Genomic DNA, 14,218 nt, shown 5'->3' with positions numbered 1-14,218 from the left:
CCTTGTTTCTGAATTGTCCTTTGTTCCCCACATCCAATGTGCTACATACAATTAAAACACATTTTCAGAATACTTCCAGATCTTACGCAAGAACATTAACTGATTTGGGCAGGCTGCTTTGGCTGCTTTTGCATCACTTTCTGTAGTCATGTCTTCAACTTTATGCTAGTGTCAGCACTTCCCCCAGTATACAAGTATGTGCTTGTGAGCTATGCTAATGCAAGTGCCTGCATTTTCTCCTGACACTCCCAAGTAACAGCCAGGTGGCTACCCTCATCCAATCAGGGCTGAGCTCCAGAGGAGCTTCCCACCTGATTGGATGTAGCCATCTCCCCCGTATTTGGCAATCCAGTGCCTCCCCCAAATGCCTTCCACCTGTCAATCACGGTGAGTATGGACAGTGATTGTCCGACTAAAAAAAATCACCCTTCCACCGGAGTACAAGTGTGTTTCTGTAACTATATGCTAATCTATTATGAACCCTTCCCCTGGAGTACAAGTCTAGACCTACTAGGGAGGCCACTACTGATGTCAGTGGCCCTCCATCCCAAAGGACGGGTAACTCTTGCGTTTTCCAGGAAACTCCCAGAAAATGTCGCCTTGTGCCTGTCAATCAGCGAACAGCATCGCTAGCTTTGTTTGCACAGACGGCTCGCCCAAGCGCATGTACAGTCATCCGTAATCGCCAGGAACAGGGCTAAATGCTAATGCAGGAATCAGCGGTTTCCCAGGTGTGCAAGCATGTGTCTGTGACTATATTGTAATGCTAGTATGAGCCCTTCCCCTGTTGTACAAGTGTGCATCTGTGACTATGGGCCTGATTCAGACCTGCTCGCTGGGCTGCGAGTTTTCGGAGGTTAACACCGCCCCTTTGAGTTCCCACCCCTCGCCCCTGTGCATGGCTGTGAACAAAAAGTACTACTTTGCGTTCACAGTATGTTAGCATTGGCATAGTGTGTAGCTGAAAAGCAGGCACATCAGGGGAAATTTACTAATGGAAATTCATAAAAAATAGGTGTAATCGTATCCAGAAACACACCTATTTTTTACACATTCATATTTTCGGGATTTACTCTCCCGAAAATACAGCAGTTCGTATTCGTATTGATGGGACATTCGTATTTGTATTTACAAATACGAATGCATACACCATCGATAGAATGCGACAAGAATCACCATTCAAAAGAATGGTGATTCCTTATTTACTAAGCGGCCATATTGAAAATACGCCGCTAATTAGCTGGGCTCCTCTGGTGCTGTAGGGGATTGGTACTCTGCAGTCCTTCAAAAAACTGCATTTTAGCGGCGAAACTGCATTTTTACTGCTCCATTTACAGGAACAGTCACCCGTCCTATGTCCGGAAGTATCTGACTTTTAATCCAGTGGAGGTTTATCATTGCAATACCATCTTGATAACCGACATTGACTCCTTCCCTCTACCATGGAAAGCAAATGTCTTTCAGGCATGCTACCTCCATAAGGACTAGGTGACAATTCCATAGAGCTAAAGAAGAGAACTTTTCCTCCTCACTCACTGAATAATATATCAATCTTCATAGCAATGCACTTGGACTTCCCCAGTACTGGTGGACACATAAAGGGTGACTATTCGTGTGCTTACGTCATTGCACTGAGCAGACATTATCATGAATTTTTTTAAATTTTTTATTTACTCTCCTCACATTAATTGTCATTTATGATCATTTATTGCATGCATTATTTTTTGATGTTATACAGTATTTATCTATTAAATGCTAATAATTTTAACAGAAAGTAAAGTAAAAGTAAAAGTTCAGTATGAAGTCCACCTCCTGCTATCTCAGTAGCCATGGCAGATAAACTATCACGTCAAGGTTCGTCATCATGATGCTCTGTATCATCCTCCACTGGTTCACCAACAGCGATCAGGCCTCTGAGCCTCACCAACTGGTACGCACGCTCCGCCTGACGCTCTACAACTTCAGCCTCTCATTTGGCCCTGCGCTCTGCAGCCTCTCGCTCTGCGTTTTCGCTCAGCAACCTCAACCTCAGCTTCTCGTTTGGCTATGCGCTCTGCAGCTTCTCTGTCAACAATTGCTTGGTAGTGCTGCATCAGCTGCAAGGTGAATGCTGGGTTTACATCCTTCATTTGCCTGATAGCAGTTTGAAGGTAACTCTGCACTGTAGACTTGCTGGGCCCAGCAAAAGTATCTGACTCTGGCGGGGCATCTGTTGTAATTTCCAGTGCTGACTGAGCCCCTGGAGTAGGATTGTCCATGGACTGGTTTCCTCCAGCAGCTAGAGTCTGATCGGCATCCACGAGTGCCCGAATCAAACGTTCCTTTCTCTGGCCAGACCAAGGGATATTCCTCTGCATACACACGACCACCAGGCCATCTCTATCCATCTGCTGGTAGTCAGCCGTCCAGGGAGGGGAACAGAGATTGCACTCACTGTGTGACTTTTAAAAATATAGTAAAGCTCTGAGTTCTGATTCTGGTGATGTGGGTATTTCTCACAAAATTCTACCCACACTCACTTAAGGTCTTATAAAGAAAATTATTCTCAATCCCAATGCTTGCCACCAAATGGCACGGACCCACCGGTCGCTCCTCCAGATAAGTCAACCTGAGCAGCTCTGGCCGTGGCCGGGGATCACTTTTGACACACGGGTCCCCTATATAAGTGCCCTGCCACCAATGCAAGTTCAAGAAAGGACACTTGCATACGTCCGGATACACAATACAATATATAAAAAAGGTTATAGAGTTCTCTTTTGGCTTAAATCCTAAGAACACAAAATTCAGAACTGGAATTTTGAATGATTTATTCCAAGAAATACTTCAGAGCTTAAGTGATAAAAATGGTTACAAAGATGACTACAAAGATTTTAAAAGTACACACAACAATACAACTCCACAAAATAAAAGAATTAAACAAACTAAATATGACAGAACTGTATCTTACACCCAAGTACTGATTCTGTAGGGGGGGGGGTGTTGTTTCCACATGAAACATCCGGGTTGCTTCCAGCCAGCGTGCTGATCCCCTTAGAAGTACCACATAAGGTTCCGTGGCCAAAACATTAACCCTACTGACCAGTCAGCCTGGCCAGAGGTCCTGGGGGAGTGGAGACCCCTCCAACAAAGGGGTCCCCCCTCCAGAAATTACCTGCAAAGGCTGAAGCCTGGTGCTGTCCCCGGAACCCCTGGGCTGTGGGTACTGGGCTGATTCAAGTGTAAAAATTAGAATAAACCATTGGGTTTTGCTGTGGAACTATGAGTCCCAGCAAGCCTGGAATGCATACTGGGACTTGGAGAACCACAAGTCCAAGCATGCGGCCCATTGCGGTACTCTTAGTTCCACAGCAAAACCAATAGTTAAATAATAGCACACTGACACATGAAAAATAAAACTTTATTTCACACGGAGCCCATTCAGCCATACTTACCTATCTTGATTGAAGATCGGTCCCCTTGTCCAGAAGAATTCCAGTATGGGTACCTGTGGAGGCAAACCACACTTACATCTCCTCTTCTTTCTCCGTAGGCATCCACGTACTTGGTAAAAAAGGAAACCGCCTATTATATGTATATATCATTAGATTTAATGCATCTATTATTTTCTAATAAAATGTTTTCTTCCTAAATTGTGCTGCAATTATATTACCTATCTGTATACTATATTAAAAACAATAACATACTGTACAAGGCTGGGCCAGGGTACTTTGGGTGCACATACCCACTACCCATGATATTTATTGCCCCTGAACTGCACCATAATATCTCTTCACTTGTTGCCAAATTTCTCCGCAGGATCCAAATGACCTGCCAAGCCCAGTGGCAGAGTTTTAGGCAGGACCTGGTCAGATAGGGAAGCTTCTACCCACTGCGACCAGTGCTACATTCCTGTCTGGCAGATGGAGATAATGATCTAGCTGGCTTCCTGGGATTGATAGGGCCATGATAGGTGGAAAAAGGGCTCCAGGTCCAATCATAAATAATTTTTTTCACCCCTGTCATCGGAGCTCAACCTGGATATGAGCATCGAAGTCAAGCTATGCCTCCCACAAATAACGATACCTTAAATACACAGTACTAATAGGGGTGTGGATCAAAAGGTCAACAATGTCTAGGTTGACGGTCAATAGGGTGACCATGAATGGTCTACAGACACATGGTCAAGAGGTGAAAATGGTTGACATGTACAAGGTTGACGCATACAAAATTTTGACACAAGCAAAAGGTCAACAAGACTTTGGTTTACACATGAAAAAGTTGACGTGAGTTTTTCATGCTTTGTCTTGCCATTGTCGACATGTGCCCCCAATTATGTAATGTGTACCCTCACATGCCTCACTTCACTCGCCATGCTTTGGGTAAGGTGCCCCACTCTGCTAGCATTTCACTTGGCACACTTTACAATTTCAAATATTATTCCATGTGGTTTGGAAAGTATGAAAAAATCCAAAGAAAGCAAGAAATTGTAAAACACATGTCAATCTTTTAATGTGTCGCGCCTTGTGCCTATCAACCAACAGTGGTCGTCCTTTTAACTGTCGACCAAGACACTGTTGACCTATATACTGGAACCAACTCATGGCCGATTCCAACAAATAGGGCTCCCAAATTGGCCCAAACCAGGTCCAGTGCGCATCAGACCTGAGTCGGTGGTCGGACCTGCTGGCCGTCTGACCACCCAACCTGGGACCTCCCTCCTGGCGGTGAGCCCAGCAGGGAGCAGGGACGACAGCATCCATCACAACAAATTGGGTGGCTCGCAGGGTATCGCAGCAGTGTATGGCCACCTTTAGAATGATGGTCATAGTAACCTATGTGATCATTTCCCCTGCACGGCTTATTCCCCTGCAGTATGACTCCAGTTAAGCACTGGTTCTTGTCCTTGAATTTGAAACATCACTTGAAGTTCTAAATTAGGGGGTTATTCAGACATGATCGCAGCCCTGTGATTTCTGAAGGTGGATGATTATCGCTAGACTATGCATGTGGACGGATTATAGCGTACATGCATGAGGACATTCAGTAAAGAAATCCAGCATCTTTTCTGATCACAAGCCATTCACAAGTGCAATGACAGGAAGCCAGTGTTTGGAGGTGGACACCCCCTGTTATCTAGGAGTGTAAGGAAAAACGCAGGTATGAACAGGCATTTTCATGGAGGGTGTTTGTCGTCAGCCCACCCCAGCCTCGCTCAACCTGTTTCTATTGCACAGGTAGAGTAGATTACGCACAGACTGCACACACTGGGAAAACCGTTCGATGGTGAGTAAGATTGGAGAGCGAATGGCTTTGCAGCTAGGTCCCAATAGGTGGGATTTTTGCAAGCCATTCGCAGCCTTGCATAGGGTGGGTTTTCACTTGAAGGGTGCAGTAGCGCACGCAGGGGGGTTTCTGAGTACCCAGAACCCCCCCCATGAGTCTAAGGGCCAGAGGCTGAAAGCTGAGGGTCTCCTCTTTCCATGGGTACAAGAATTTTAAAAATCGGCCCTTGGGAACCCGAGATATCTGACTTCAAAGCAGTGGACCCCATCCAAGCCTGTTGATTGCTATTCCCAGTCAGATATTTCAGGTTCTGTCTGACTTAGAGTTTTTATGAGGGTAAATTTCAAAAGCTGGGACTCTCCTCCTTTGAAGGATACTTGAATCTTGTCTCTACTGTTCCCAAAACCAGAGATATCAGCCTTCCAGCAGCTGGTTACTGCTCCAGCTCCACACACCTGGTATGTAGTTTTATATACTCGTTGGCAGATTGCTCTGTCTCCTGAATTCTGATCCCCTGGTCCCGAGTGCCTAAATCTAAGAAATCTATTTCCGAGAACTGGAGATATCTGCAGTCAAGCAAGCTGTCCTCCCACCAGAAAATTATGAATAATAAGCCCACTCCACTATACACCCCTCTTCTGCGTATTAAACATCCTCTACCACCCTGGAAGTTATGTATCAGGGCCCCCTAATTCAGCCCAATGCCCCCTTCTCCCACCATCTGTGCAGTAAAGGGGTAATTAGTGGAAATTACTGATCCAGGCCCTACATGCTGAGCGGTTGATATAATCGGTAGAGGCCCCAATACATTGCTATGCCTAGGGGTATATACTGCTGTTGACGCCCATGTATATATGTATATATATATATATATATATATATCAAAGAATGACCCCAAGTGCGCCCTAGTGGTGTGAGCAGCTACTCTAAAACCCCCCCTGTTAGTGGGAGGCAATAATAGAAATAGAGAAAACAGGGAATAGAGAGCGCTTAAGCCACCAGCTCAAACTTCCACCAGTAACAGTCAAATACAATACAATACAGTACGTAATTGTAAAACCAGAGTGCTTTTATTAAAATTTTCAAGTATCACATCTGGAGATGGTATTTCTTTTGGAAACGTAAAGTCAACAACCCAATGCGTTTCGTCTTTAAAAAGACTTCATCAGGGGTTTAACAATATTTATAATTATAACGCTTGTACCGGCGTGTAATTTCTTCAGTACTCCATACGTCATAATATTCCCCTCATTGGGGTATCAAAAAAAAACGCAAGCATTGGAGCGTAATTTCTTCCAAGATAAGGAGGGCTGGAATAACTTTCCCCTCAAATGTAGAATAATCTTTGTATCTAAGGAAGAGTAACAGATTGTCCCTGTATAGGGTCTAAGGGTACAGGGTATCAATCACCTTCTCCAAACAATTATTTTGGGCACGGACAAATGTATTACTGATAAGTTGGTCCAATTTGAAACGGCTGTCAGCAATATTGGTCCAAAATGGTTTATCCAGTCCAAACGAGCGAATTTATAATGTCTACTGATCCGCTGGTTTATGATTCTGCAGACAGTTCTGTCCTTGTATGCTCCACACGGATCAGAATTTGAACTGTGATTGATTCTCCACTCCTTGCCTTATATTCATATAAACCAGCGGATCAGTAGACATTATAAATTCGCTCGCACATTGATAAAAAAGCCTGCGGGCTTTGAAACGTCGGCACCCCATTTCTGCCTGCTGTCTCGTTTATTTCTGAGTGCCGCCGCCCACACCTATCTATAATCAGAGGGGACCACGCTCGCCCTTGTATAGGAAGGCACCGGATACTTATGCTTTACAGACCTATCGACTGGAGTGCCATCCCCAGGAGTTCTATATATATATATATATATATATATATATAGGCAAGCGGTTGGTAGCTCGGCACTCTGGATGAACCAAAAAGCAATTGCCGGGGTGCCTTCCACGAAAGGTGATATAGCAGCAGGGCGTCACACACTAGCCACAGCGTGTGTGAAACAAAGAGGCAGCACTCCACGGTCTTGTAGAAATAAGTGGTAGTTTATTCAATAGACGTGTACATGGGGGATGACGACGTTTCAAGACCGGAGCGGTCTTTTCATCAGGTCAACGGTACAAACGTGAACAATATACAACCAGTTGTATATTGTTCACGTTTGTACCGTTGACCTGTCTTATTTCTACAAGACCGTGGAGTGCTGCCTCTTTGTTTCACACACGCTGTGGCTAGTGTGTGACGCCCTGCTGCTATATATATATATATGTTTATTTTTATTATTATTATTTATATACATTTGGTCTATCTATAATACTTTAACTGACCCGGCATATACTGGGTCACCTAAGTATCCATCTCCGTGCTTCCCCCCCCCCCCCCCTGGAAACCCCCTTCTGAAAATCCTGCGTTTGCCCCTGGGGTGGCGGCTATCTGATAGCAGGGCTGTGCAATTTTGCAGAGCAGTGTCCAGTTCTGAATATTCCCCTTAGTATGGTGCAATGTCAATATGGATCTCTAGTACCTGGGATAAGTGTCGCCGGGAACTCTGCAGAAAGGTTGCAGGAACTTGAAAATAATACTTGTAATGGCGGAAGAAGTGTACCGATGGCAGAAGAAGTCTCCCGTTTCTGTGGAGATGAACCGTGTTACATCACTTCTCATTGCAGTCAATTGGCAGTATCATTAGCGTCTCCTCGTGCTTTTGCAATCCACTGGGAGCTACCTGTGCTGCCCTCAGATGGATAAACAGTGGCTGGCCTCCTAACAGTGGGAGCTGATTATCACAGCAGCTACATCAAAGAGATCCGTCATAACCCAATGTTAGGTGTTCTATCTTATTTTTACACCAAATTATCAGCCTGGTGTCCACCGCCCAAGGACGCTATAGACCTTCAGCCCTCGATAGACTTTATTGGTGGGTCTCCACTCCCCCAGGAACTCCACCTAGAACTGACCAACCACTGTCATCATAGTATAAAAAGAGGCATGACACTGCTGGCTGTTGGAGCCCGGTGCTAATTTCAAAATACGGGGGACCCCCAGTCTTTTTTCCCCCCTATTTTTGGAGCCAGGACCGGTCCAAGAGGCTGGTGCTGGTTTCTTGAATACTGAGGATCCCCACTATTCTTCCCATGTTTGGAGAACCAGGACCGGCTCAATGAGCCCAGGCTGGTTATGCTCGGGGAGGGGGACCCACGTCGTTTTTGTTTTGTTTTGTTTTTTTACTTGTAAACACATTTTTCGAAAGAACCATGCACAGATCTCACTGATCTGTGCATGGTTCTGTCAAACTCGCCATCCTGGATCTGGTCTATTTTGTTTGAGTTTTTTCATAATCTTTACCAAACATCATACCCTACATTTGCATTTTAGATGTTTTCTTTGAGAAAACATCTGGATGCAATTTGTAATGTGCATTTTTTAGACAGGCCATAACATGCAATTTTTATCTTGAAACGTGTGATTTTTACCACAAATCGCACCCTATTACATGTGGGATTTTTGGAAAACATGAGATTTTGCCCATGTTTGGCCTAATGTCAGAAAATCGCACCTTACTACATTTCATCTGTTATTTGTGTTGGGTATCTAACCTGTACATAGATAGCGCAGTAGGAGCAGAGCGGGGCACCTTGCCTAACATGCGCCGAGTAAAGTGATGGTTGGCGCTTTTACCGATGGTGGGTACATAAAATGGAATATACAATATCTGGCCTAAAATCCCCCCAAAAAACTTGTGTTGAACTGTTGACCCTGTCGAGCATACGTTGTTGACCTATTGACAGTCTACATAAATATTGTAGGTCTATAATATCATATGCCACTATTGCACATATAGATCTTAATTTCATATTTAAAGTAATAAACATGTATTATTACCACTGACCAGTGCTGTAATAGAGGCTGTCTAAAATGTAACATATTAGCCTCTATCGACTCCTACATCACATCGAAGAGCAATAGATGGTTGCTGCCAGTGCTGCCAATAATAATCTCCATCCTGACTGACCAGGCTGCCTGTTACCATCAAATTGTTTTGTTACTTGAAGTGAAAGCACCAGTGATTGGTATACGGGTCCTAGCAGGTACTGCTCTTCTGCTATGAACACGATACACCTTTACAGAGTCCTGCTCTGAGCAAGATCAGCACTTGTCTGCTTTTCCTGAAAACTCTGAGTGAATTATTAAATATAAACACACAATCAGATGTCACAGGCCAGGGGACTGCGGGGAGAGCAGCTAATCTTCCCTTACTATGTCTCCCTGCGTTCCTCCACCTCCTGAATGCATGGAGTAGGATTATGGAAGCAGCTCTCTTTATCTATGTGGCAAACAGGACACGCAAGGAATATTTGCACCCCCAAATTGGAGAGATTAGGACGTATTTGCTGAGGATTGGGGAGTTTTATCGCGTGTGACAGCAGCTGCTGGTTAATATTCATGAGCTGGATAAGTGGGGAAGAGCAGGCCTGACAGGTTTGTATGGGGGGGAGTAAGACTGTAACAGGGAAATTAACTAGAAGAATACTGACAAGTGAGAGAGGAGAAGTATGTATCGCAGAAGGATGGGGAGAACAGGAAAGAAACTGATAACAGGGAAACAAAGTCAGAGGTTCATGATTATATTATTGTATATATTGTCTATCGGGTTGCATAAAGAAGACTCTGCAATAAATAGGTTGCAGAGATGGAGTCTCTTATAGCGTCCAATGTACTATGAGATCAGACACGTGGGCAGTGCTTATCCTGGTCAGTGAAGTCACCAAGGCATACACATCAAGCTTAAGTAGGATTAGTGGAAACATATAAATGCATTTGTTTTACCTTTGTGTTCATTTGTCATGTTAATCATTGTTTATGACGTCAGTCTGCTCTCAGACGTTATAGTCCATGAACGAGACAAATGGTTAATACCACATCGTAGAGTAGAATTGATATTTCCCTAAACTTAAAAAAAAAAAATCCTGCAGGATGTCTGGCAAATGCCTAAAATTGAATCAGACGACTGTGTATTGACTACATCTATTGATTTTACAAATCCCAATGCTTTCTGGCTTACCTTGCAAATGTGAAAAACAATAGTAAATTGAATATACACCTACAAGCTTTTTTTTTTTTTTTTTACATTTACAGATGTATATAAGATATAATTCCAACTTGCTGCCCATAAATCGCTGATTGTCCATCCTCTGGACCCAATCTGATGACAGAATCTATCTATCTATCTATCTATCTATCTATCTATCTATCTATCTATCTATCTATCTATCTATCTATCTATCACACATTAATGTAAAAAGTACAGGAGGATTCTATGCAGAAAATAATGTATTAGAAAATATTAAAGGTCCAATCTAGACTTGATAAATATAATTCCTTATTACTGCTATTTGGACAATAAGAAATTCATTAATGTACCAGATGTATTAAAACTTTCATCCAGGGTGGGATTTTTGCACCCTTATTGGTGTAAGTTGGGAAAGTGAGATGAAAGTGTCAGAACAACAGCATTTGATTTTTGACACACATCTGTTTAGGCTCTGTTCCTGCGAAAATTTTCCTCTTTATACTCCAATGGTTATAAACAAAATGAGTGAGATTTTCCCTTGAAAAGACCTGTACCCACAAATACTAAGTACCATAGGATATACCATGGCGAAATCTGATGTAGTCCCTCCATATCCAAGAACAAAGCAGCCACATAGGTTTCTTTGGGGGCTGCAATGCAGCTGGATTTTCCCAAGCTTGGCTAATGCCATCCGAATGTGAGGGGGTCACCAAACTCCAACTTGTCTCTGGGTGACTTAGATGAGCACTTCTGACTAAATCCAATGTATTTTTTTGCATTTGTAAGTATATCATTAAATATAATATGTTGACCCTTAATGACCCAATGTCATTGCATTCCTTGATTAAGGCAAAGTATCCAAATAGTCCATGATAGTTCATAATGTTATGGGAATATGGAGGATACAGAAGTAAATCACTTATTACCATTGTGTAATAAGAGTGGCACATAAGTGCCACTCTTATTACAGTGAGCCATTGGGGGAGGCTGCTGTACCGGCATGCAGGGACAGGGAGTCCGGCACAAAGTGCAGTGCACCGCACGGAGCAGGTGGGGTCCAACGCCACAAGCCCAAAGTGAGCGGCGGTTCCTGGAGCAAGACGGTTCTTCACTGTCAGTGATTGGAAGAACGTTCTCGCTCCAGGAGCTGCCGCTTACTGTTCAGTTCTTCAATGTGACAGTGAGCAGCTCAGCTTGGCAGTTCCTTCCTGGAGCAGACAATCACTGACAGACTGACGGTGAAGAGCCGGCTAACTCCAGGAACCACCGCTTGTTCACTGCCTGACTGAGGACATGTGACTCAGAGTCAGTGAATACCAGCGGTGGTTCCTGGAGCGAGTCAGTTCTCATTCACACTCTGTCAGTGACGAACTGTCTAGCAGAAGGAACCGCCACTCATTTCAAACGGCTCATGGCTCACTCGGCTCATTTAGTAGAGCCAGCTCAAAGATCATTAGTGAGCTACCAATCTCTACTGCACACTTCAGGGTGTGTACCCAAAGTGTCCTTTAGATGAACTGAGCAGCACAGCAATAGTGCCAGATTCAGGTGCCATGGAGCAATGACATTCCACCCACAGGGCCACATGCTTGGGCAATGGTACAACTCTAACCGAAATGCATGTAGTAGCCAAAGGTGTTTTATTCTGTTTCAAAATCTACACATACATAATTAGAAACAGAGCAGTTATATGAAAAAAAGCAATAATGATAATGTATGTCAAAGAAAGACAAAAAGAAATAGTCGCAAAATTAAGGCTTTTTGGCATGGTTCCTGCTACAGCCCCCTTCTTCCACCTTTGCCCACAGCGCCTCTGGTTCTCACACTCCGACATGGTGAGGTACTGATAGGAGTTCTGGATACACTGCTGATTGTTCAAGGGGCAAGAATAATTGGTACTTGTTTCCTAGCAGGGCGCCCGTCGGGTGCCATGGCATAACTTAACTTAAGGTATGCGATGGGACCCGACTGAGGGCTTTGGGCTTTTTTACTGCTTTCCCGACAATGTAAAAATCGTAAAAATAATGGCATGCGATGCGACCGATGTGACCGACCCGATTTAACATTGTATGTAATGTTAAATGACTGTTTAAAATGCCATTATGAGAAGAGTTTCCTGTTCATCCTCCATCATTTGTGGTGGTACTTGTGGTTTGAGCGGTTGTTGTGATGTCCCTGTGAATATGTTGACATTGGTAAATATGTTCACACTACTCTGGAGTATGTTTAAGTGTGCAAATGTTGGATAAATTTTAGGATATGCAGATTTCTAATCCTGCTTTATACTGAGACTTTCACATCACCATATGGTTTAAAATGATGTGTACCTATATTGATGGGGTAGCTTTCTAAAAAATTTAATCTAGAAAAAGTCTTGTTGTGTGTATTAAAAGTGGACTGCACACCATTGGCCACAATAATGCAAACTAATTTGGGCTCATTTTGTAAAGTATTATGTGCATGTTTCAACAAAGTGCCATGGGCCTGTGAGTTATATTTAAAAAAAAAAAATATTAAATAGTGTTTTTGGGTGTCCTATACTTTATCCTGTTTTACATTCATGGCTACATAGTAATAGTGAATTTTGTACATTTTTACAGAAATAACTCACCAGCAGCACACACTGCGCAGTCTGTGGAGCACGCCCCTTCTTAGATGCGAAGCTGTGAACAAATAGAAAGGCAATGTTTAAATGCTTTGCATTATGGACATTTGTAACCAGCATGCATCAACAGATGTGTAAATCGATCAGAACTACTTGACTACATGGCCCAACATTTAATTTGTGAAATTCCTCCAAACTTTGGAAGCTAATAAAGCATTAGAAACCATTATTATTATTATTATTTTTTTGTTTGGATAAAAGATTTACTATACAAAAAAACCATAGTGATGTTTCTTATTAGATGACGGTGTTACAAATATCTAATAAACTATTGATGTTTCCAACATTTACAATAGTATGTAATATTTTTTACAATAACAGCAGTTGTGGAACTACATGAACCAGCATGGCCACAAAACTTCTATTTTCAACCTTATCTTTACATGAGGCCAAATTGCTGGGATTTGTAGTGCCGCAGCAGCAATACTGTATATTGAAGAAAACATACCAACACAGCATAACATGACATTTACATTACAATGCTTAGTTTTTTGTGTAAATATGACAACACTTACCATCTTGTGGAGGTGATGCCGGTCTATTTGTGTCAGCAATGTGTAGACCAGGAAGGACCTCTGGCGGGATCACTCTCTTCAGTTTCTCCTCATAGGCAGTATATGTAATTGTGACACTTGTTCCTTCCCGATATGCAACTGCTTATTATCTTTAGCCATTTTGGCCTTGAGAAGTTGTTTGATATCATTAAAGCACTTTTTAACGTTCTTGACTTTGTGGTTATGGTTGCTAACTGCATTAACTACAGTAGTAATGTCCTCCCACATTTGGCGCTCACGCACCATATTAGAGCGCTGATCATCTTTGCCTAGAAGGCGATTACAAAGTGGCACCATGGCTCTGACAAGGGCATAGTTTTCCCTCATAAGAAAAATGCACGTGGCACCCACTGGGAGTGCGTCCTGTGGTAGAGCTACCCTCACACTCCACACCCTACTCCTCCTCTGTGGCCACCTCCTTCTCATCCTGGGCTGCATCACCCTCATTCTCCTGCCTTTCTACATCAGAGATGTCTGCCTCCACTAGCTCCTCCTCATGCTGTGTGCCAAACAGCTCCTCCTGTGTGTTGCTGTAGCTGGTTGCAGCAACACCTCCTCCTGCTGTGGCTGCTCCTCCTGCCTCCTCCCTGCCACTACCCTCCTTGGCACCATGCTGCATTTCTCTCTGCTGCTTTCTCTCTGTCTGTTTC

General features: G+C 43.3%; 1 long non-coding RNA gene across 1 annotated transcript in view; it reads left to right on the top strand.

Moving 5' to 3' along the window:
* The window catches only part of LOC146029933 (uncharacterized), a 116,226-nt gene extending 103,060 nt beyond the window's left edge, over positions 1-13,166 (top strand). The window contains exon 3 of the long non-coding RNA XR_014455495.1: positions 12,950-13,166. This is a non-coding gene — a long non-coding RNA (uncharacterized LOC146029933). The remainder of the gene's footprint in view (positions 1-12,949) is intronic.
* Positions 13,167-14,218: the final 1,052 nt, after the last annotated feature.

Source organism: Crinia signifera, chromosome 1 (assembly GCF_055691185.1).
Source record: "Crinia signifera chromosome 1, ASM5569118v1, whole genome shotgun sequence".
NCBI lineage: Eukaryota > Metazoa > Chordata > Amphibia > Anura > Myobatrachidae > Crinia > Crinia signifera.
The sequence above is the reverse complement of the archived record's forward strand: the minus strand, read 5'-3'. Positions and strand labels throughout refer to the sequence as shown.